This window comes from Antechinus flavipes, chromosome 4 (genome assembly GCF_016432865.1).
Source record: "Antechinus flavipes isolate AdamAnt ecotype Samford, QLD, Australia chromosome 4, AdamAnt_v2, whole genome shotgun sequence".
In the NCBI taxonomy this organism is placed as follows: Eukaryota; Metazoa; Chordata; class Mammalia; order Dasyuromorphia; family Dasyuridae; genus Antechinus; species Antechinus flavipes.
Genome location: NC_067401.1, coordinates 235,785,761 through 235,808,077, shown reverse-complemented (window position 1 = coordinate 235,808,077; position 22,317 = coordinate 235,785,761). Strand labels below are relative to the sequence as shown.

Below are 22,317 nucleotides of genomic sequence, written 5' to 3'. Positions count from 1 at the left end.
GGGCAGCAGAAGCTTGAAGAAAGCAAAAGCTTTGACTATTGTCCCTATCATATACATTTGAAAATAGATTGTTTTCTTTTTTTTTCTTTCCCTTTTCTTTCATTTCCCTTTCTTTTTTCTTTTTCTTTGCTCTTCCAGAGTCTAAGTCAGGGATTCTTAACCTAAGGTTGATGAACTTATATTTTTTTATTTCAAATTATTAATTTTCCTCAGCAATTCTAAATATTTTATTTTATGCATTTAAAAACATAATTCTAAGAAGGGGGGAGGGGTCCACAGGCTACATAATAATGGGCTCATTATTTAAATTAGTTCATGATACAAAAAAGATTAAGAACTCTTGTTCGAAGTATATTTAGGATAATTTTCCTCTTAAATACAATGCTTGTAATTTACATATAAAGAAACTAAGCTGCTACCTCTCTGTCTACCTACAAATCCTTGTAAAAATCTCCCCAAAATTTGACATTTCAATGGACAGAAGAGATTAATGTTAACCATAAATTTCACTGGGCTTATATATCATTATAAATATATGTATAGACCCCTCTAAATAACAGTCCCTAATTCTAGAGGAACTTTGCTATTGACATTACTTTACCTCTATTAGTTAAATCTTACAAAATTAATTACCATATCATTAGAGAAAAATGTTATGTCAAAACATTTTTAAACAAAATTATACTTGAAATTATTGCTATTTTTCTTTACTATGTAAGAACCTTTGCTGAGCAGTATCAGGGGTAGCCACACATAAAAGGGCAGCCTTCAAAACTGAAAGACTTGGAATCAAGTCCTGTTTTTCACACATGCTTTTTGTGTCACACTGGACAAGAAAGTATGATCTTAGGAAACACAACACAAAGACTGGAATGCAAAATAATTGTAAAAGATAATTTAAAATAAAAAAACAAATTAAAAATATTCAAGGCTATTTTAAAACTTTTTTATTATTGGAATAAAATGGAACTACAAAATCTGTACAGCTTTAACACTATGTAAAACAACTACCCCCGTTCAAATGGGGAGATTTTTCTTTCTTCTAATAAGTTTAGAAACTTGTCTCCACTGAAGGAATGATAAAATGTGGAAAATATGCTGAAATATTAAGAAATAGCATTGTTCTCTTGTTATGGGACAGAACTCTTGCACTTAAAACAAGGATTCTTACACAGTGTTAAGCCAGGAATTTATGATACAATGGTTATCTAGTTTAGCATGGTGACTAATAGTTCTCTAGTTCAGTACAAGTACTTAGTACTTGATATAGTTCCATAAAATTAACACCTATGGTAATGGAGTATATAACAGCCAGCAAGGACTGGACAAGATCCATTCTGTCTTAGGTCAAGCTCTTGGTGGCTGGCTTGGCCTCCTGCACTTCTCCACTGAAACCAAGACTCTGAAAGGCTCTCCAGAAAGCTGCCCAGCCCCAGGAGAGAAGGCAATAAAGAATTTGGACTTTAACACCCGACTATTCTTGTGGTGATTACTCTACTGAAAGGAAGGCTGCCCCCAGACTGCCAGAAAACTCCCCCCAAAATCACATTCTCATATTATAGAAATTCTCAAATAGAGAAAAAAGTTAATGTAAAAAACTGAAAAGTTTATTTTATTCATTAATAAATTTAACCGTTTTATACATCCTGTGAATAAACCATGATATACAGTGTAATCAAAATTATATATATATATATATATATATATATATAAATTGGATGAGGAAAGAGCATACCTAAGTTCCTTTGGTAGTTTGGTAGCTAATAAATAACAACTTCAATTGTTGGATCTGTAAAGTAATGGAGTTAGATTAAAGTTCCTTCCAGCTCTAAAAGGTTCTACTAACCCAAATATTCTTCCTAAAAAGATAGGGGGAGAAATATTCTCTATTTGAGTAACTTGATTTATTTCTTATAAGATGGAAGGTCCTGACAAGAACTGTTCAATAATTTGTAATTTCTTAAATGTGAAAGTCCACTGTTCAAATGTAGGAATACAATATGTGCCCCTAACTTGATTGATGATGTACTTGTGAATGCATCAATAGATGGCCATGCCTCAGGCCTGCCAATTCATTTCATTCCACTGGTTTATTGTGCAATTATTTCTGTGCTACTAAACTCCAGAATTGGGGGGTAGGAGGGGAGAGAGAAGAGAAGAGAGAGCTGATTTGAACTGCATATTTTGCACAGATCTTTTTGGAAAATGTAGTTATGGTATTTCATAATACTGAATTCACAAAAGAGTAAAAAAGGACCAAAATGAAAAAGTTCAACTTCTGACATTTTCTCCATTTTTATTTTCCTCAACAATACTGCTACAATCAAAAATGAGCTCTGCAAACATGTGACCCACTTTAGAATGATTTCATATGCTTGAATGAAAGTTAGAGCGTCTCAGGGGAAAAACTTTCTATGTATATGCATCTGTAGAGGTATATGTACATGCCTGAATATATGTGTATTTCAGAGGTCATTTGAAAACAATATTTCACTGTTGATATTTTCAAGTGTCAAACTGTGTATTGTAGTACTAATCATTTTCATTTCTCTTTACAACCCCTTCTGTGGTGGGAAAAATCATTTTCCCCCATCCAAGATAGGAAATATAACCAACTTATTTATTTTTAACAATGAAAATGAGTTTTTAAATACTGCACATTTCAAAACAATGTAATAAATGAACCAATCAAATGTTCCCACATCTCTAGTCTGCATTTGTTTCAAGCAAACATTGAAGGCATCTCCAAGATTATCAGTGGTGCTTTATTAACCAATATGTTCTGAACTCTGGGATATCTAGCTATGTAGTATATATTTCATTAACTTTATTAAAGTTAAAGTTTTTAGTGAAAAATCATAAATAGTAATGTTAAATAAGTTGAAATTTAAAGAGAGATGTTGGAATCCTTACAAACTGCTAACTAATTAGAATTGATCTAATCTTATAAGAAGATGTTTTGGGCAGAACCTGAAACAAGGTACTAAGTAGAACTAATTAGTACAAGGCTTGTGTTTGCACCTTTACTCATCGGAGTTCACAAGTATGCCAGCTTCACAAAGTAAACTTTGTAACTTTGTGAGTTCACACCTCCCTTAAAGCTCTTAGGGCCAGAGAGCACTATGGGAGAAAACCCATAATCCCTCTCTCTCGTATCCCACAATTCCTCTCTCTGGTATAAGAAACAGACAGAGGCTCTTGGACAGATTTCACCGGAATGACATGAAGAGTGGAGCTGGCTGGAGGCTGAAGAAAGCAGAGGCAGAGGCTGAAGGACAAAACCTTTGGATTTGGTGACATTCGGAGGGAGCTCTTGGAACCAAGCAGAGAGATAGACCTCTAAGCTAACCGGGCTATATTGGAGATAATAAAAGATCTGAACTTTTATCACTTGGCTGTGTTTTGAGAAGAAAAAGCTCACCACAGAGAAAATCCTGGAAAAAGACTGAAATACTTGTAATTTGTGTTAGAAAACCTGAAAATGGACAGTAAACTTGCTTTCAACTTCTTTCCTTCTTTTCTTTCAATTTTTAAATTAGTAAAATCTACTATCCAATTAATATTTCCTAAGAGAATAATCAAGCCATTTGTTCAATATGCAAATTATATTTGAACTCACATTAAGCTAGAGACTTCAAAATTGATTTTAAAATATTACCTCAATTGCATTTTAGAAGGTACTACCAAGTAAAAAAATATTTTACAGTTTCTAAGCAATGTTTTAAATCATACTTAAAAAATGAAATAGTTAAATATTACTTTCTTTTACATAACTGTACTATGTATCCCTGAAATGTCTCATAGCAAATATATCTTATGACAGTTTATTAAAGGTAATATACTATAGAGAATAAAGTATTGATCTCAAAGCCAGGTAGACTTGTTTCAAGTTCTGCCTCTGACACATATCAGATAGGTAAATTCTAGATAAGTCACCTGATCTCTCAGTACACCAGATAACTCTCTAATAAGTTGCAGAGAAGTGCTAACCTTCATTTGCCCAGGAAGCTCCATTTAAAAATGAAATCACAAATTCAGTTCATGTCTCTCAGTGTCCATATGAACAAATGTATATGTACGCTTATATAGATGCAGCTAGACTTAATGGATACAAAGCTCAGAATGGAGTCATTAAGGTTTAGATTTAAATGATGCTTCTGACATTTACTATCTATGTGACTTAGAAAAGTCACTGAACCTATATATCTCACTCAAATACATATGACTCAGTCTCACTGATTCATCCGCTTAATATTTTCATATGATTATCTTAATAAAGTCTCAAGATTTTATAAAATCATGGTTATTCATGATAGGACTATAAACAGGATGCTCCATTATGGACTTACCTATTGCTCTGTTTGAGGGCAGAAAGGAATTCTCTATACAATACAGACTGCAGAACAGTTACTGATCTGCTTTATTACTGCTAGTTCCTTACCCCAATGAAACCATTAGTCCAATCAACAACAAACTAACAATAGCCAACAATATGTTGACAAATGCTTAATCATATGGATTTGTTTATATGATAGGAGCAGTTTATTATAGTGATGGAAGATCAGACCCATTGCGACTAGAAATTAATAAAAGGCTGTCCTTAAAGAACCCAGATTAATTAATTGATTCAAATTTAGCAAAGAAAAGTTAAACATTATGTAACAACACTATAGCTTTCAAAAAAAGAAATCAGCACGTACAGAATTCTGAGAAAGAAATAATAAGGTGTTATACACACGAGGTTTAGTATGTTATGATATGTGACAAATTTCCATATGACAAATAAAACTGCAGAAATATTAAGAATTCAACTAATAAACTATGTTAGTACCAGAGTATCATGATTGATAAAATGTTGCCTATGATTACCAGACATTACAATAATCCCTCTAATTTTAAAACATTGTTTTTGATAGATATTAGAGAGCCCTATCTGATATATAGCCCCACTAAATGACTATAACCTCCAAACCCTATGGAATAAAATGTTTTACAAAATTTGTGAAAAACAATAAAAAGAAGGTGGAAACACTACAAGACATATTAAATTTCCACTTTCCTGTTTTTGGAATTGTAATAATAATATCTGCAATGAGCATAAACTTAGAATTTAGGACTTAACCACAAAAAGCAGATATTTTGATATCCTGTGCAAAATTTAGAGAAAAATTAAGAAAATAATATTATCAGGATAGGGATGTGCATTAGGACCTTTTCTACCTGAACTCTATCAAACAAAATAATATTTTTCCTACAAATAACAATATTATTTTTGTGGATGCATGGTTACATTAATTAATAAGCTGGAAATATGTTATACATATTTATGCATAATATACATAATACATTATACATAAATATATAATGACAAAATAAATGTGTACATTCAATATTTAAAGTAGTTTTTTTTAATTTCATACATATGGGATTACTTTCTACTGATATAAATCATTGCTCTATTTATTTGTTTTTGTTCAGTCACTGCAGATGGGTCTGACTTATCATGAGTCTATTTGGGGTCTTGGCAAAGATACTAGAGTGATTTATCATTTTTTTTTCCAGCTAGCTTTCCAGATAATGAAAGTGAGACAAACAGGGTAAAGTGACTTCCCCAGGATCACATAGCTAGCTACTTAAGTGTCTGAGGCTGGATTTGAACTTGACTTTTTCACTCTTGGTCCAGTACTCTTATCTACTGAACTATTTAGCTGCAATTATTCAATTACTATAATTGGAAAAATCACTATCAAGTGGCTAATCTTTTAGCAATAAGGCTCTTGACAGTTAACAGTTTATAAGGACTGATCCTTATGAAACATAAATGAATTCCATCATGAAGCAATTCTCACATTGTTTCTAGTTGTTTGTTTTTTGAGGGAGATGGGGGAAGCAGAAAGAAGGTGGTGGTATAGAGAAGAAATCAGTATAGCTCTCCCAACAATTTTAAATCCAAACAATTTTAAAATGTCTCAAGTTAGTTTTTGGTGTGGCAGAATCAACTAAAGGACAGAGTGAGATATTCTTCCAGTCCAAGATAACAGAGAAGGTTGGAAGGAGAGATCTGTGACATAGGAGAGAGCTGGCCTAGAGCCCATATGGATGACATACCAGTGGTAATACTAAGTGGTAGTGACAGAAGCAACAGCACCTTCAGGAGCTCTCAAGCCTAAGCTGGTAAGGGGATCTGGCAACTAGTCAGAAAGAGATTATAGGCTTCCACTGGACATATATAATAACTGAGACAAAATAAGGAATTAAATACTAAAATAAATAATCCTATCTTAGAAAAAGAAATTGAACAAGCCATCAATGAGGTCCTTAAGAAAATATTCCCAGGAAGGTTAAATTCACAAATGAATTCTACCAAACACTTTTAAACTGTATTTATTTTTTAAAAATTAAATACAAAATTTAAAAAAAAAGAAAAATTAAAGAATTGTCATGTATACAACAGAACATAAGAGATGATTCAAAATATGTTAACAATAAATTTCCATTTCAAGAAAGTATATATAATAATAGAATACAATGTATTCAGGACTGTCCATCTTGAATCTACTTCTCAATAGGTTTTCTTTTGTTCTCTTTTGTGCACTTTTTATTTTATTCCTTTCCCCCTCTTTCCTTCCCCCAACTCCTCCAAGCAGGCTACAATTAAATACAAATATATTTATGTAAACCTACATATATGTCATATATATATATATATATATACACATCTATATGTAAATTGTATATACACATATACATAGATTTCTATAGACATATACATTCATGTACATCTATGCAAGGTTGTGGTATACTTATTTGTCCTCTGTTTTCCTGAAGGCAGATAGCATCAGCTTTCTTAGGTCTAAGTCTTCCCATATTTTTCTAAATTCACCAATTTATTTCTTATGCCACAGAAATAAAGACTCCAACTTTATATTATCTAGTTATTTTGAATAATCTGAAACAATGTTAATATGGCTGACATGTTTGTGATATGTGTATGGAGAGAGCAAGACAGAGAAAGAAAGAGAAAGAAGAAAGGAGGGAGAGAGAGATAGAGGAAGGGAAAGGGGGAGAGTTTTCAGAGATAATTATCAATAGTCATATAAAAAGATTTTAAATTGTTAATAATTACAAAAATACAAATTAAAACAACAATGGATTATCCATGTATGTCCATTAGACTGGCTAAGATGACAAAAAAAAAAAAAGGAAAATGATAAATGCTTGAGAGGATATAAAAGAATAGGTACACTAATGCATTGCTGGTAAAGATGTGAATTAGTTCAACTCTACAGGAAAGTAATTTGAAACTATGCTAAAATGATTGTACAGACTCTTTGACCCAGTAATACCACTAGAAGACCTCTATGCTAAAGATATCAAAAGAAAATGAAAAGAATCTTTATGTACAGAAATATTTATAGTACCTTTTACTGAGAAAAGGTCTTTCAATAGGAAAAGTATGAATAAATTATGGTACATGAACATGATAGAATGCTATTGTGATCTCAGAAATGAATGGAGTAGTGAACCGAACTGAATGAGAACAATTATTAGCAATAGTGTAAAAATAAGCAACTCTGAAAGACATAGTAACTCTATTTACTATTAACTAATTTCACAACTGCTAGATTACAAATTTGAGAGTTAGACATAGGTAGCTTTTTAGAAAAATATTTACTTGCATACTACTATATAAGGGAATTGCAATTGCATAGAGACCCTCCTAAAATTTCTGTCTATTGACAAAAAGGGATACTTGGCAGTACAAAAACTTCAGTGTTTGTTAAGTCACTAGTAGCAGTAACCTCATCAATTTCATAATATTTTTGAAGGGGTTATGAGTCAGCCATTCAGCACTCATTTATTAAGCAACCAAATGCCAGTTCACAGCTTCAAGTCTTTTCAATGTTCATGAAACTGTGATTTTGTCCTCTTAAAAATAAGCAGGAATTTCCAGATTGGGCAAAAAAGGAAAATATCACTTTGATGTGATCCAGGAAGCTAAGTGATTTTGTCTTCTTAAAAATAAGCAGGAATTTCCAGATTGGGGAAAAAAGGAAAATATCACTTTGATGTGATCCAGGAAGCTAAGAACATAAAGTCATGGGTGATTAGTCTATAAACAAGCTGAATTCTCTGTGTGTGTCTCTCTCTGTCTCTGTCTCTCTGTGTACATACATATATATGTATACACATATACAAAAAGAGTCTCCTCTTCCACATGTATCTTTTTTTTTTTCTTTAAGCATATAAATAACATTAAGTTCACTATTGCTTATTAGTAGCTATAAATATATATTTTATCTTTATATTTTTTAAATTCTAAAATCTTGTTTGGTTGACAGAAAGTTATGATAACCTATGATTTTGGCTTAAAATGGTAAAACACATTAGAATATACATTATATTACCATCTTTACAAAACCTATGAACTTTGACACTTTATATGATTTATAAGTTAAAAATAACAATATGATTTTGGTATTTGAATTTTTAATAGGGGAAAACTTCCCTACTTAAATATAAAATTTTATTAAGTACCATTGCTTGCTTCTATCAGCTCTAAAATATATAAAATTCTATTCAACCCCAACATAAATTGCTCACTTTTTGGGATTGTTGAAACATTGCACAAGCAACAAATGGGGAAAAAAGGCAGCAGCTTTTTTCTCAGTGCATGACCACAGCCTGTCAGCCAATTCCCAAATCATCATCCTGACATAGAAAGCAAAATTGCTTATAAACCTTCCTTAGATCAAACTTATTAGAATTCTGGTTATTTTCTGTAGCATTTTAACATTGATTTAAACAGTTTCTGTGAGTAAAAAGAAATCATGCTAGAGAAAGAGGAGCAATGTATATTGCTAACAGAGTACTATAGATGGTCTCAGTGGCTCAGAAGCCCTACCTAACTCCATGTTTAAGCAACAAGTAGCATACAGTGACAATGTTACTGGAATTCATATCAAAGGAGCAAAAACAGTATTCCAGTACTTCAGTAGGAGTATTTTCTCCTAACAATTGAGATTAGGGTAATAAAAGCAGACAGGCGGAATTTACCTCCATCTTATTCAGCAGCAAAAGACATAATTTCCTTTTTTAAGGCACATGAACTTAAAGAGGTATCGTGTTCACAAGTTTGCCTCTTGGCTTTGGTGTGGAATCAAGGATTTTAATATTCAATAAAGTCCAAGGATTGAATCTAGATGATCAAAAATGTTCCCAACATATTAAGTATGGGGGAATGGAATTGCTTAAGTCACATACAAATTATCTTTCCAATGAATTCAGAAATCCATGTATTTCAGAGTGACTGGGTTATAAATCTCTAAAATATAATTTAAGTAGTGATGTGTGGTGAAGTACAAAGAACATCAAATATGAGATGCAGAAGATCAGATTCAAGTCTAGGTTTTTACCCAAGTAAGCATGAAAAATATTTTAACCTGTCCAAGTCTCGGTTTTTCTTTCTGTAAAATAAGTAAAATTCTGATTTTACAAATAGAACATGATTATCACGTGAACGTGCACTTTGTAAAACCCTGTTCTAAGTATACTTGAACTATTAGAGTGCTCAAACTGTATGCAGTTCCCTTCCCTTGTCATTTCCAAAAAACATATCACATATAACACAACAAATGCTATAAGGACATTTTAGCCAATTCTTGATAAAATCATCACAAATTTCCAGTTGAAAGGGAAATCAAAGAAAATCTAATCCAATGCCCTCATCTCATAGATTAAAATATCAAAACAAAACAAAATTAAATAATTTTCCCCAAATTTACTGACCATGTTAAAGTCCTTGAGCTTTGACATTTAAAGCAAAGCTGCTTATCTTTGAAAAGTTCAGTATACACTTACAATTTTTTTTATTCTGAATTTTCATTGTGGCAAGGGAGAAGAAGTGGGGAAAAGAAAAACAAAGAACTAGGACTGTCAGAAGCTTTTTTATAGTTATGCCATGGAATTGAAGAATGTTAACCCATTTTAACTAAGAAAATTAAATATGCTAAAAATACATTAATATAAATAGCCTGTTTAGATTAAATATGGGTTCAACATGTACTCTGACACATTCAATGCCTCAAAATGATTCTGAAATGGAGCACAAAATCAGGAAAATACTACTAAGATGAAAAGACTTGAAGTATAGAAAAGGAATGTAATACATAGTTGTCATACAAGCATCAGTTTAGCTAAATGCAAAGAGTTTCACCACCAGAAATCTGGCCATTAGTTAAGGATTTATTCAAAAAATGGTCATAGCCAAACTTCATAAGTATGAATACTCTGTACTAATACATCTTAATGGACAAATACAGATCCTACAAGTTTTAAATTATTGGAGGGAAGGCACTAGAATTAAGAGGGGTCTGATAAGGCTTCCTGATTTTAGTTGAAACTTAAAGGAAGCAGAAAAATCAATAGGCTGAGTTCAGAAGGAAGACTATTCCAGGTATGATAGAGAAAATTCTTGGAACTTAGAGATAAAGCAGATAATTTCTAAGGTATTTTCCAGTTGTAGGATTTTGTGATTTCATGCTTTCAGACCAGCCAATGGTTTTTAGTAATTGTGAATTTCCTAACAGTAGCAAAACTATTTTGACCTTCTTTATTTCTCAAAAAGTTCTTCCTGTAATTAGCTGAACTAAAATCTTGCCTAGTTTTACCCTCTGAAGCTTTGCCACACCGCCCAAATTTGATGATTTGTGAAATCAAACCATGGAAAAGAATGAGACCCTTAATCCCCTCTCAATTTGGTATGGATGTCAATTTTTTGGTGAGGAAAGATTTTGAGTTAGGATGGTTTATAGGTTTCTTAGAGGTAAGAAGCAGGTATGATTATTTGACAACCAACATAAAACCATAAGGTTTCTCTTGAGTTTGTGCCTCATTGGAAATATACATATATAAAATATCATATAATAGTCCTTAATAAATGTTAAGTGTCCATCAATGAAATGGATAATAGGTTGGACAAGAGGTAAAGAAGTGATTTTTTTAATGCAATTTGAGAAAGTATAATTTAGTTATGGTACATACTATCAGACATATTAGCTGAGATAGCAGAACCTGCCCTGACCTATCTGACCCCACTTAAGAGGCAAAAAAGCATAGGGGAAAGAATTTGGAATTAAGAGTCAGGACTCCAAAAAAACCTCTGCTTTCCTTCTATGTATTTTTGAATGAGTTATTTCATCTCTCTAGGTCTCAATTTCTTCATTTATAAAACCAGAGGGTGTGGTCAAATGAATGGACTTGTAAAGAGCTAAAAAGTACAAGTGGAAAATATAAAGTGAAAAATCATTCTTATTATTTTAAGCCAAAAATGACAAATCAACCAAATTGGATCTTGGAGCAATTGAAAATTAGCAAACTAAAAATCTGGATATTTCTAGTCAACCAAAGGTAAAGAAAATATAGATTTCCACCTACTGAATGTCTCTTCCATAATAATCTTCTAGATATTTTTCTTGATTTATATTACATTTATTTAGCTTAACAGAATTCCATATCATATCTATAGCTATATGTATCTTCTTTTTGTGTCAATTTTGCATACAATTCAATCTAGAGATTAAACGATATAGAAAATGTAGCAAATAGAATTAATGTTAATAAGCAGAAATACTACAAGATTAGTAATTATTTGTAGAAATTAAGAAAATAAATTTACAGAATAAAATTAATTTGGCTTTTTTAAAAGATGGAAGATATTGTTAGGTTGACTACTATTCTAGACCCTATTCAGCCAATCAAGAAGAAATAAGTGGTTATCAAGTTAGACATAATAAATGTTGGGAGTAAGTGATCACTCCATCTACTAATAGTCATTTTAAGGTGCAAAAAGATTTGGTAGATGAGACTACTGTGAGATGAGAAACCCTGTGTGTGACCTTTGAAAAATGAAGGAGAAAGGCCAAATTAAATTTGGTAATGGGGAATTATTCCAATCTTTAAAAATGGAAACGTAAAGTATCGCTCCATATATAAAATACTAAGCTTAACTTCTATTCCTAGAAAAATTCTAGAATGTTACCAAAGAGATAGATGATGTGTTATAAAAAGGAAAATGATCATTTAAAGTAAATATTACTCTATCAGGAATAGGTCATATCAAAATAAACTTTCTTTTCAAATGGGATTATTAGAGACATAGTTGAGGGAAATGATACAGATATAGAATATCTGAATTTCAACAAGATATTTGACAAAATAGCTTATGAATACAACTCAAATCAACTTAAGGTGACTGTTAACTTCCATCAACAGAATAAAAAAGAGGAAGCAATGATTCTCCTACACTTATTCAATTTGGAATAATCTGTTCAATTCTGGCCATCATATTTTAGAAGGAAAATGAGACTAGAGAGCATCTGTGGAAAGAGATGGTGGGAAGAATTAGAAATCATTTCATATGGAAAATAGTTGGGGGAGAGAATAAAATATTGTTAACATGGAGAAGACTTGACATTTTCTGGGTAGTTGGGTTGTTATAATTAGAAACAAGTAAAGAAGATATACAAAACAATCCAATTGTTCAATTGTATCCAACGTTTTCTGACTCCATTTGTGATTTTCTTGACAAAGATACTAGAGTGGTTTATCTTTTCCTTCTCCAGTCCATTTTACAGCTGAGGAAACTGAGGCAAAAAAAAAGTGTAAATGACTTGCCCAAGGTTACATAGTCCATACTCCATAGTCTATCAACTGTACCACCCAGCAACCCAAAACAATTCAAATACAATAGATTGATTGTTTATTATATACCTTTTTACTGTTTCTCAAATATGCCAATTCATCTCTCATCTGTACACTTTTGTTCTGGCTACTTCCTGTGTCTGAAGTCCTGTGTCTGTGTTATTTCCCCTTCCTACTACCCCTTGGAATACATTCCCCAAAAAACATTGGTCAAGCACCACTTTCTACATAATAAGTCCTTAATTAAGAGCTCATGATTTACCTACTTACTAGAAGACTTTCCTAATCCATCTGCTACTGTTGCCTTCCCCCTCAAGAATTTACCTTGTATTCATTTTAAATATAGGTTGTCTATAGTTGTTTATGTATGTACTCTCTCCCCAATAAAATGTAAGCTTCTTGATGACATTTCATTTTTAAAATTTCTTTCCTCTATGTTAACACAGTAAGGGAACATAGTAAGTGCTTTATAAATGATTATTGATTGATCAATTTAGTTCATACTAAGTTATTATAATTATTCTGGATTATAATGTGCTTCTTCAGAAAGCACTGAGTTCCCTACACCTGCTGCTCTTGAATATAAGATTAATGACCATTATTAGGTATCATGGAGAAGGGACTATTGCTCCAAAATTGGTTTGAACAAGATGATACGTAAGCAATCTTCCACTCTAACCCTATGTAAATCTGAATGTTTATGTGTATATAAAAAATTAGAAATACAGACTTTTTTTGTCTTCATTGTTTTATTGCCCATCATTTTATGGTACTTAACAAATATTACATTTTTACAAGTTAAAAGTTACAAGTTAAAGATCTGTGACAATTCTGCATCAAGCAAATCTACCAGCCATTTTCCCAGTATCATATGCTCAGATTGTGTCTCTATCACATTTTGGTAATTCCTGTAACCTTTCAAATATTGATTATTATTAGATGATCTGTGATTAATGATTGTTGGTGTTATTGCAGTTTTTGGAGTGCCACAAACATTGCCCTTACAACAGTGAACTTAATAAATGTGTCTGTTATGACTATTCCACCAACCAGAAGTCCCTGCTCTCTCTCTGCATGGGGTTTTCCTATTCCTTGAGACACAAAAATATTGAAATTAGGCCAATTAATAAGCCTACAATGATTTCTGAATGTTCTTGTGAAAGGAAAAAGTCAATTGAGGAGGCAAATTTCATTTTTATCTTTTTTAAAGAAATATCTATGGCCTCACCAACCTTTACTAACAGTTACCATCCTGTTCAGTCAGAGGCCATCAACATGCAGGTACCAGCCAAAAAATTTGGCTTGCTGAATTCTTAGATTATGGTTCAAATCTTTTGGCAATAAAGTATTTCTTAAGGTATGTATATCTTTTGCTATCCACATCTAGCGAGAGAATTTTGAACACAGACTAAGACTGAATCATACTATTCTAATCTGTTTTGGGGTGTTTGTTTTTTCTTTCTCATGAGTTTTCCCTTTTCTGATTTTCTTTAACAACATGAACAATATGGAAATATATTTAAAATAATTGTGTGTATGTATACATATATATGTATACACATAAACACACATATATATGTATACACATAAACACACATATATGTATATACACAAACACACACATATATATACATACACACACACACATATATATGTACACACACACATATATACATATATATATATATATAGTTCAACCTGTATCAGATTGCTTACTGTTTTGGGGATGAGGAAGGTAATGGAGAGGAAACATCTGAACCTCAAAATTTTATAAGAATGAATATTTAAAACTATCTTTACATGTAATTGAAAAAAATAAAATACTACTGAAAAGTTTTTAAAAAGGTATATATAGAGGCAGCTAGGTGGCACAGTGGATAGAGCACCAGCCGTGAAGTCAGAAGGACTTGAGTTAAAATCTGGCCTCAGACAATCAACACTTCCTAGCTGTGTGACCCTAGTTAAGTCACTTAACCCCAATTGCCTTAACAAAAAAAAAAAAAAAAAATGAAGGGGGCATATACATTTTTAAAAAATGTTATTCCACACTTAATAGAAAACAGCATAGTGAAAATACAACTTTTATATGCATTGAGAAACAAACAAAAAAATCATGTAAACTATTTTATTGTGATATTTTCTTTACTGCAGTGCTTTGGGGCTGAAACAACAATATCTCTGAGATATGCTTACAATAGCTTTCACTCTTATTTGATATTTAACTATCATGTTTTAACACATTCCTATTTTAAGTCTATTTCTTAGGTTTTCCTATTATTGTATTTAGAGAATTTAATCACTCTGAGTAAAGAAATTATTCTACTGATGTCAAAATCCTTTTTGTCTTTAGTTAAAATTTTTTTCCTTGTGTTTTTCTTTCCAATGGAAATAATTCTCTTCACAAATCATTCTTCTATCCCTTCCTCATCACAAAGAAAATTAGACCATAGACTTTGAAATAAATGGGATGACTAATTTAAAATATCAATCATCCAAATCTAGTTTTTTTAGTGCTATACAAAATAGTAAGCCAAAACAACAGCTAACAGTTTTTGTAACATTTGTTGAAGGGGAAAATAATGGCTACTAATTCAAATATTAGCATTTGGCTTCTGTGAAAATTTTAATTTGTTTCATATTCAACAGATTTTTAAAAAATACTTATATGCAAATGCAAGGCATAAAATTCTAAGAATACAAAAATGTGATAGAATATTGACCCTGCCTTCAAAAAGATTACAGTTCAATGAAGTGAGAAAACACATCAATAACTTTGCTAGGAGAAAAAGGAAGACTACAACTCTCATTGATTAAAAAAAAAAAAAACTGCCTTTTTTATTTTAATTTCTTTTTTGAATTTTCTGTACAGATATTTCCACTTCTTTGTAAGTTATTGAATCTCATATTCATTAATTTCAAGAAATATCTTTGCCAAATAGTTTTTATTCTTAACATCATATTAAATAAACATTTAATAAGGTACAACTTCTCATTAAAATGCACATCTGAACTATCACTCTCTTATGATGAATTAAGGATTGTATATAGAAAACATTTTGAGGAATATTTTTACATGAATTATACTATCATTCTTCAAATTCATTATTTACTTTTCTCTTTCCCTTTGCTGTAATGAAAATATAATCTTAAATATAGAGTTTAAATAGAAAAGGTATAAACAGAAGTAAAAGACAATAAAATTCTCTTTTAGGCAACTGAAAGTCTACATCATACAGAAATGCCACAATAGATTATTTACTTCTTTTAAATGATCAAACATAAGCAACACACAGCTTCTTTTTGGATCTCAATTGTCTTGATGGTCCAGAATTTTATCATTATCATATTAGCTTATATTTCTTGTTTGGTTTTAACAACATATGAAGATCAACGAGAATACCCTCCACAAAATTAAAAATAACAAATATATACATTAATTCTTCACAGACTCGAAGATAGTATCCAAATCATCAACTGAGCAAATACTCCCCATAAATGGGCATCAGTTTCATTAACTATGAAATGAGGCACAGGTTGGAATAGATGTATTTATTATCTACTCTTGCTGAATTTATATATCTAAATGAAAATTTAATTTGCTCTTCTTCATCTCTTCATGCTAAAAACAAAAACAAATTAAAAACAAACAAACAAACAAAAGGTGCTCTGTACAGACCATGGGGATCTCCCATGACAACTGGCATAAGCTCTGCAAGACCAGGGGAAAATGCCAGCCCTACCATGAAAAGAGCAACATGAGCTGCCAATATCAATACCAAGATTGCATCTCCTCCCATGCACACTATTTGAAACCGAGGAGGCAGCAAAAAGTACCATGAGCTGAGGATGATGAGAACATTTTTTCCTGGGGTTCTGTAGAGGGCTGAAACTATTGGGTTGATGCACTGAGGTCGAGACTGCTGAGCACTTGAGGCTAACTACTGATTGGACAATACTCTATGGGCATATGCTTGGAAAATGGTCTTTTCCACTGTCCTTGCTGGCTCAATGATTGGTGTATACAGAGGATTGTAGGAGGGACTAGGGGGTGGAGTATGACAAGCGAGGGTCACACACTTTATGGGTGGATGAGGAAGAAGGCGCTTGCGGAGATTCTGCTTCCATCCTGTTCAATCCTGCATCTAAGACCGAGAATAAAGATTAAGGACTTTTGCTTTTCCTGACTCCGGCTGATTCTGGGGTGTCCAGGGTGCTAGCGCAATCATCACATTTGGCACCCAACATGGGAACCAAGGGCCCTAACTTCACTGAAGAAGTCTCCAATGACCAGGAAATAGGGTAAGTATTTAAATAGACAAACAGGGAACTTAATTTTATTAAGGACTAAACTAGTATCCTTTTCTAGCTGCAATGGGGCAGATATTGGGAAAAGATTCTCCCCTACCCCCAGCCCCAGCCCCACCTCCAACCCCAACAAAATAGTCATAGTGGACTCCAATCACATGTGACCAACTAACAGGTGTAGGTTCTTATGCAGAAATTTCAGTACAGATTAATTACCCATTAGCAGCATATGGGCAAATTGCTGCTGCTGCTATCAAAGCATGAATTTCGCTTCCCAATAAGAATGACAAGGGTGAAGCCTTCACACAAATAACACAAGGGCCAAATGAAGCCTTTGCTGATTTTGTGGGACATTTGCAGACAGCTTTTGTACGTACTAATGGTGAAAATGCAGTAATGGACATTATGATAAGGCAACTTGCTAAAGAAAATGCTAATGAGGTTTGCAGAAGAATTATACTAGGACTGCGCAAGGATGCTCCTTTAGAGAGCATAAGACGCTGTGCCACAGTGGGCACAAATGCCTTTTATAGACAGGCTATGATGCAGACTTCCCAAAATCCAAACATGGGGAGACAGGGTCCCTTTTGGCAAGGGACTTCCAGAGAGACTCGTCAATGCTTTCAATGTGGTAAAGTAGGGCATCTGAAAGCTAAATGTTGGCATAGAGACAGAATGAGAAAACAGGGTGGGAGAACAAGACCCAATACCCCATGTCCAAAATGCAACAGAGGCTTCCATTGGGCCTCAGAATGTAGACTGACTTAAGAAAATGGGATGAGAGGCCCAGCCCCAGGGCCCAAGACAAAAAATACTGGGAGCATGATGGCAGCCAATGGTGCATCCAGAACGTGCCTAGAAGTTCAATACCAATTAGCCAGGAAGCCATCTGATGGGAGAAAGGGATTACAACTGGGGAGAATATGCATCTGGGACTACTGAGATATCCCCTGAAGAAGTGAAATCTGTTCCTCTCCAGCTTATGGATCCCTTGCCTCCAGGCACAGTAGGCTTGACCATTTCACCTCCTGAGAGTACTTACAAAACAGTGTCCGTCCATACACTGATGTAGGGAACTGGGGATTGTGTAGATAATATCCCAGTTACTAATACAGGAATATACTGGACAGCAGCTGTAACAGCTAACCGACCTATGCTCACTATCTATATAAATGGCATACCATTAGAAGGATTGGTAGACACTGGTGCAGATCAAACAGTCATTAGAGGTGCCAACTGGCCCAGTCACTGGCCAAAGATTAGGGCAGACACCTACATGTCTGGCGTTGGGGGATCAATAGCAGCTAAATTTAGTGCTACACCTTTGAAATGGCTATTTGAAGGTGAAACAGGAGTTTTTACTCCTTTTATAGTTGAAAAAATCCCCATCAATCTGTGGGGAAGAGACATTTTACAACAATTAGGATTAAAAATAAGTACCTCAGTTTTTTAGGCAGGGCTGCTGTTGAAGACCTGCATATACTTCTAAACATTTTGCACACTTTTGTGCTCAGTATAAGATTTTACACACCACTGGCATACCCTTTAATCCTCAAGGACAGGCAATAGTAGAGAGGAGAAACAGAGATATTAAGACGCTCCTCCAAAAACCAAAGAAAGGGGGAGCCACAGGTAACCCTAGAGAACTTCTAAATCTAGCTTTTTATACTATTAATTTCTTGATTTTTGACAAAGAGGCACTGGCTCCAGCAGACAAGTTTTATGACCCACCAGAAGGGCAGTATCCAATGCAAGCAGCTCCACTATCTTTAGATAATCACCAGGTGATGTGGAAAGACCCAGAAAGTGGTGAATGGAAGGGACCAGACAGGTTAACTGCTTGTATCTCCATAGATGGAGAAGGAATCAGATGGGTGCCAATGAGCTGTATTTACCTTGTCCATTGGAGAGAGACGGAGCAGACCCTTGAAATGAAGGAGAAGATGCAAGAAACATCATGGGGTTCCGTTGCTGACTGTGCCCACCACTGAAAGAGCATGGCAATTATGGTTTTTGACTCATGGACATCAAAAATTGTTAGACTTCAAAACCCTCAGGAATCATTGGCTTCTCAGAGACATGATAAGATTGTTGTAGGATTTCAAAAACTTGTGGGGATCATTGGATTCCCTAACACATAAAAAGACTGTTGTAGGACTTCAAAAACTTGTGAGGATCATTGGATTCCCTGACACATGAAACAATGGACAATAGATTGGTTTTGGACTATTTGTTGGCTGTTGAAGAAGGCGTATGTGTGACTGTTGTTTACATACCCTCCTTCTAGGACTTCTAGAAATCTCATATAATACCATATTGATTTATATTGTTTGTTATATCATTACTTGCATATACAATTCATGTTTGTTGCACCACAGTGAGCCTGCACTGATTGTGGGGAGAGTCATCATTAATAGCCTCTGCTTTATTGCTATGTGCTTGGGTTTGTGCATACCTGTTTCTAATAAGAGCTTTCAGCCCAGAAACCCACTAGCAATCCCCACTTCCCTTTGGTGCTTTTCATCTCCCTTCCTGAGATGTCAGGGAGGGTTGATCACCTCCTTTTGGGGGCTCTCACCATCTTGAGAAGTCAGGGATGGCATGACCACCTGTGTTCTAAAACAAAAGAAAGTGGGAGATGTAGAGGGTTGAAACTATTGAATCAATGCACTGAGATCAGGACTGTCAAGCACTTGAGCCTAAGTACTGATTAGACAACACTCTATGGATATATGCTTGGAAAATGGTCCTTTCCACTATCTGTGCTCAATGATTGGTGTATAGAGGATTGTAGGAGATACTGGGGGTGGAGTAAGACAAGCGAGGGACACACTTTGATGGTAGACAAGGGAGAAGGTGCTTGCAGAGATTCTCTTTCATCCCCTTCACTTCTACCCTTAAAGACCAAGAATAAAGAACAAGGACTTTTGCTTATCCTGACTCCGGTTGATTTTGAGGTATCTGGGGTGCTAGCACGGTCATCATAGAGTCCTAAGAGTTGTACCCACAAAACAAGGATTATTGATATCATCTGTAATGCATCCAACAATGAATTGGTCTGGACCAAAACCTTGATGAAGAACTGCATTGTGTTTATCAATATCATCTGATACCCCCAATGGTTTGAGTCCAGCTATACTCTGCCATTGGTCCAGAAGAAGGGAGCAAAGCTGTCACATGAGGGAGGAAAGAAATTTTAAATAAAAAGCAATCAAAGAAGATCCAGAAGAAATATGAGGAGTGGAAGAATGTTAAGATCAGCTCACTTGTGGAGAAAGCAGGGCAAGCTTCTTTTATGTATTACATCAACCCAAAACAGTGTAGCCGAGCAGATGGCTACGTTTCAGGGCAAAGAGCTTCAGTTCTATCTTAGAAAGATCAAATTCTAACCCAGACATAGCTCTAATTTGGATATTCACTAATGGAGTAAATCCCCAGATGGCAAAAAACAAACCCCCCAAAACTAAGACCTAAAATTCTCTTAAATATTGTTATGATTATTTTCCATCCTCCTTAATTTTTTTTATTTTACATTTAAAGTTATCTTGCAAAACTGAGCCACATGCCCTAAATGTGACGAGTCAATATAAGAAATATGATTCTAGATGTTCTTTACTGATAATAGAAAACTAGGACTTTGGAAGAGTTTTGTTGGTACATCTGAAGGAAAGCAAAATTTGGTAGAAAGAAGCTTGTCAAAACAATTCCATGAGGAACATAATAGTCACATTTATATTATAGCTTATTTAGGCTGACAAAGATCTTGCCTTAAAATGACCCTTTGAGATTGACAGCACAAATTATTATTATTTCCATTCTATACATGAAGAAACTATGGGTCAGAAAGGTTAAGCAACTTTCAGCAAATAACAATTTAGAAATCAAACTCAAAATTTTTGACTCCAAGTCTAGTATTCTTTTCACAAATCTAAGAGAAGCTTAATTTACTTCTAAGTTTACAATTATGTTCTAAAGAGTTGAAAATTCTGAAATCCTAACAAATAACTACAGGAGGTATTAATATATCATTTGAAGATAGTCCATTGCAAAAGATCAAGATAAAGTTTGAAGCTTGAGAATACAAATTGATGGTAACTATTTTTTAAAAAGTTCACTTGAGGGAATTTTCTCTCAAAGATTGCATCTTTTTGTTCTCTTAATCCATTCACACTTTTATCATCTTGAATATTATATTCAAACCATGGAGAAGCAGTAAAGTCTCCAGAACAAAAGACCACATATAATTTTCAAAAAATCTGAAAATAATAAAAAAGGAAGAAAATATGTGTGCCTCAAAATGACATTATTGTTAGGAATAGCTTTGAAATTTCAAAAGAAAAGTAACCTGTTTAAAAGGGAAGACTAAAGGCAGCTAAAAAAAAGAAAAGAAATGAAATATTCTAAAACTTTGATTTCCCCCTGTTCTCTATGTCCTGAGACTCTTTCCCCATAATCTTTTCTCCTTAATGGTGAGATGGCATGGAGCCTTCTCAATCACTTTCCTTTAGAATCATAACTAGAAGAGATACAAAGTTTAGTATCTTATCTCAGATACTATCATTGCTTGGTCCTGCATTGGTCTATGATGTATAGCAAGTACTAGAGCCACTAAGACATGTCAACCTCATCCACAAATGTAATCTTGAATAATGACAAAATGGAGAATGAATTATGGAACAAATTCTAGGAAATATCTCCTAGACAGACCCTAGACTTACTTTGTATGTTCTTGGGACTCCCTTGATATCATGGTGAAGCCAGTTAGCAAGCATTCATCACATGCTTAATATTTGTCAGACAAAATGCTAAATTCTGTGGATTAGAAAAGCAAAAACGGTTCCTACTCTCCAGAAGCCCACATACTAATTAAAGGAACATCATATAAATAACTAAGTACATTTTTAAAAATCTATAGATTAGTTAGAAAGTATTATCAGAGCAAAGAGAGCACCAGTTACAGAAATGGAAAAAAAAAAAAAGTCTTCTCTGGAAGGTAGGAGTTAAAGTGAGTTTATAAGGAAAATCAGGAAACTGAGGGGTAGAGATGAGGAGAATTTCTACTCTTAACTACTGTCTTACAAATAGACCATAAACAGTACAAAAGTACAAAGATGGGAGAGATGGAAGATCCTATATGAAGAAGAGGTCATTATTGCAGTATCACTAGAAAAGTAAGAATGGATCTGGTTATAAAGGGCTTCTAAATGCCAAACAGGGAACTTTATATTTGACATTGAAAGTATTAGGGAATCTCTGGAGTTTATTGAGGAAGAAAGGTATATCATCAACTCCATACTTCAGAAAGTCACT

At 33.7% G+C, this 22,317-nt stretch overlaps 1 protein-coding gene and 1 pseudogene across 4 annotated transcripts in view; one reads left to right on the top strand and one right to left on the bottom strand.

Moving 5' to 3' along the window:
* The window catches only part of ADGRB3 (adhesion G protein-coupled receptor B3), an 882,558-nt gene that overhangs the window by 792,693 nt on the left and 67,548 nt on the right, over positions 1–22,317 (bottom strand). The gene's annotated exons all lie outside the window — the stretch shown is intronic.
* Positions 16,380–20,396, top strand: LOC127559229 (40S ribosomal protein S8-like; annotated as a pseudogene).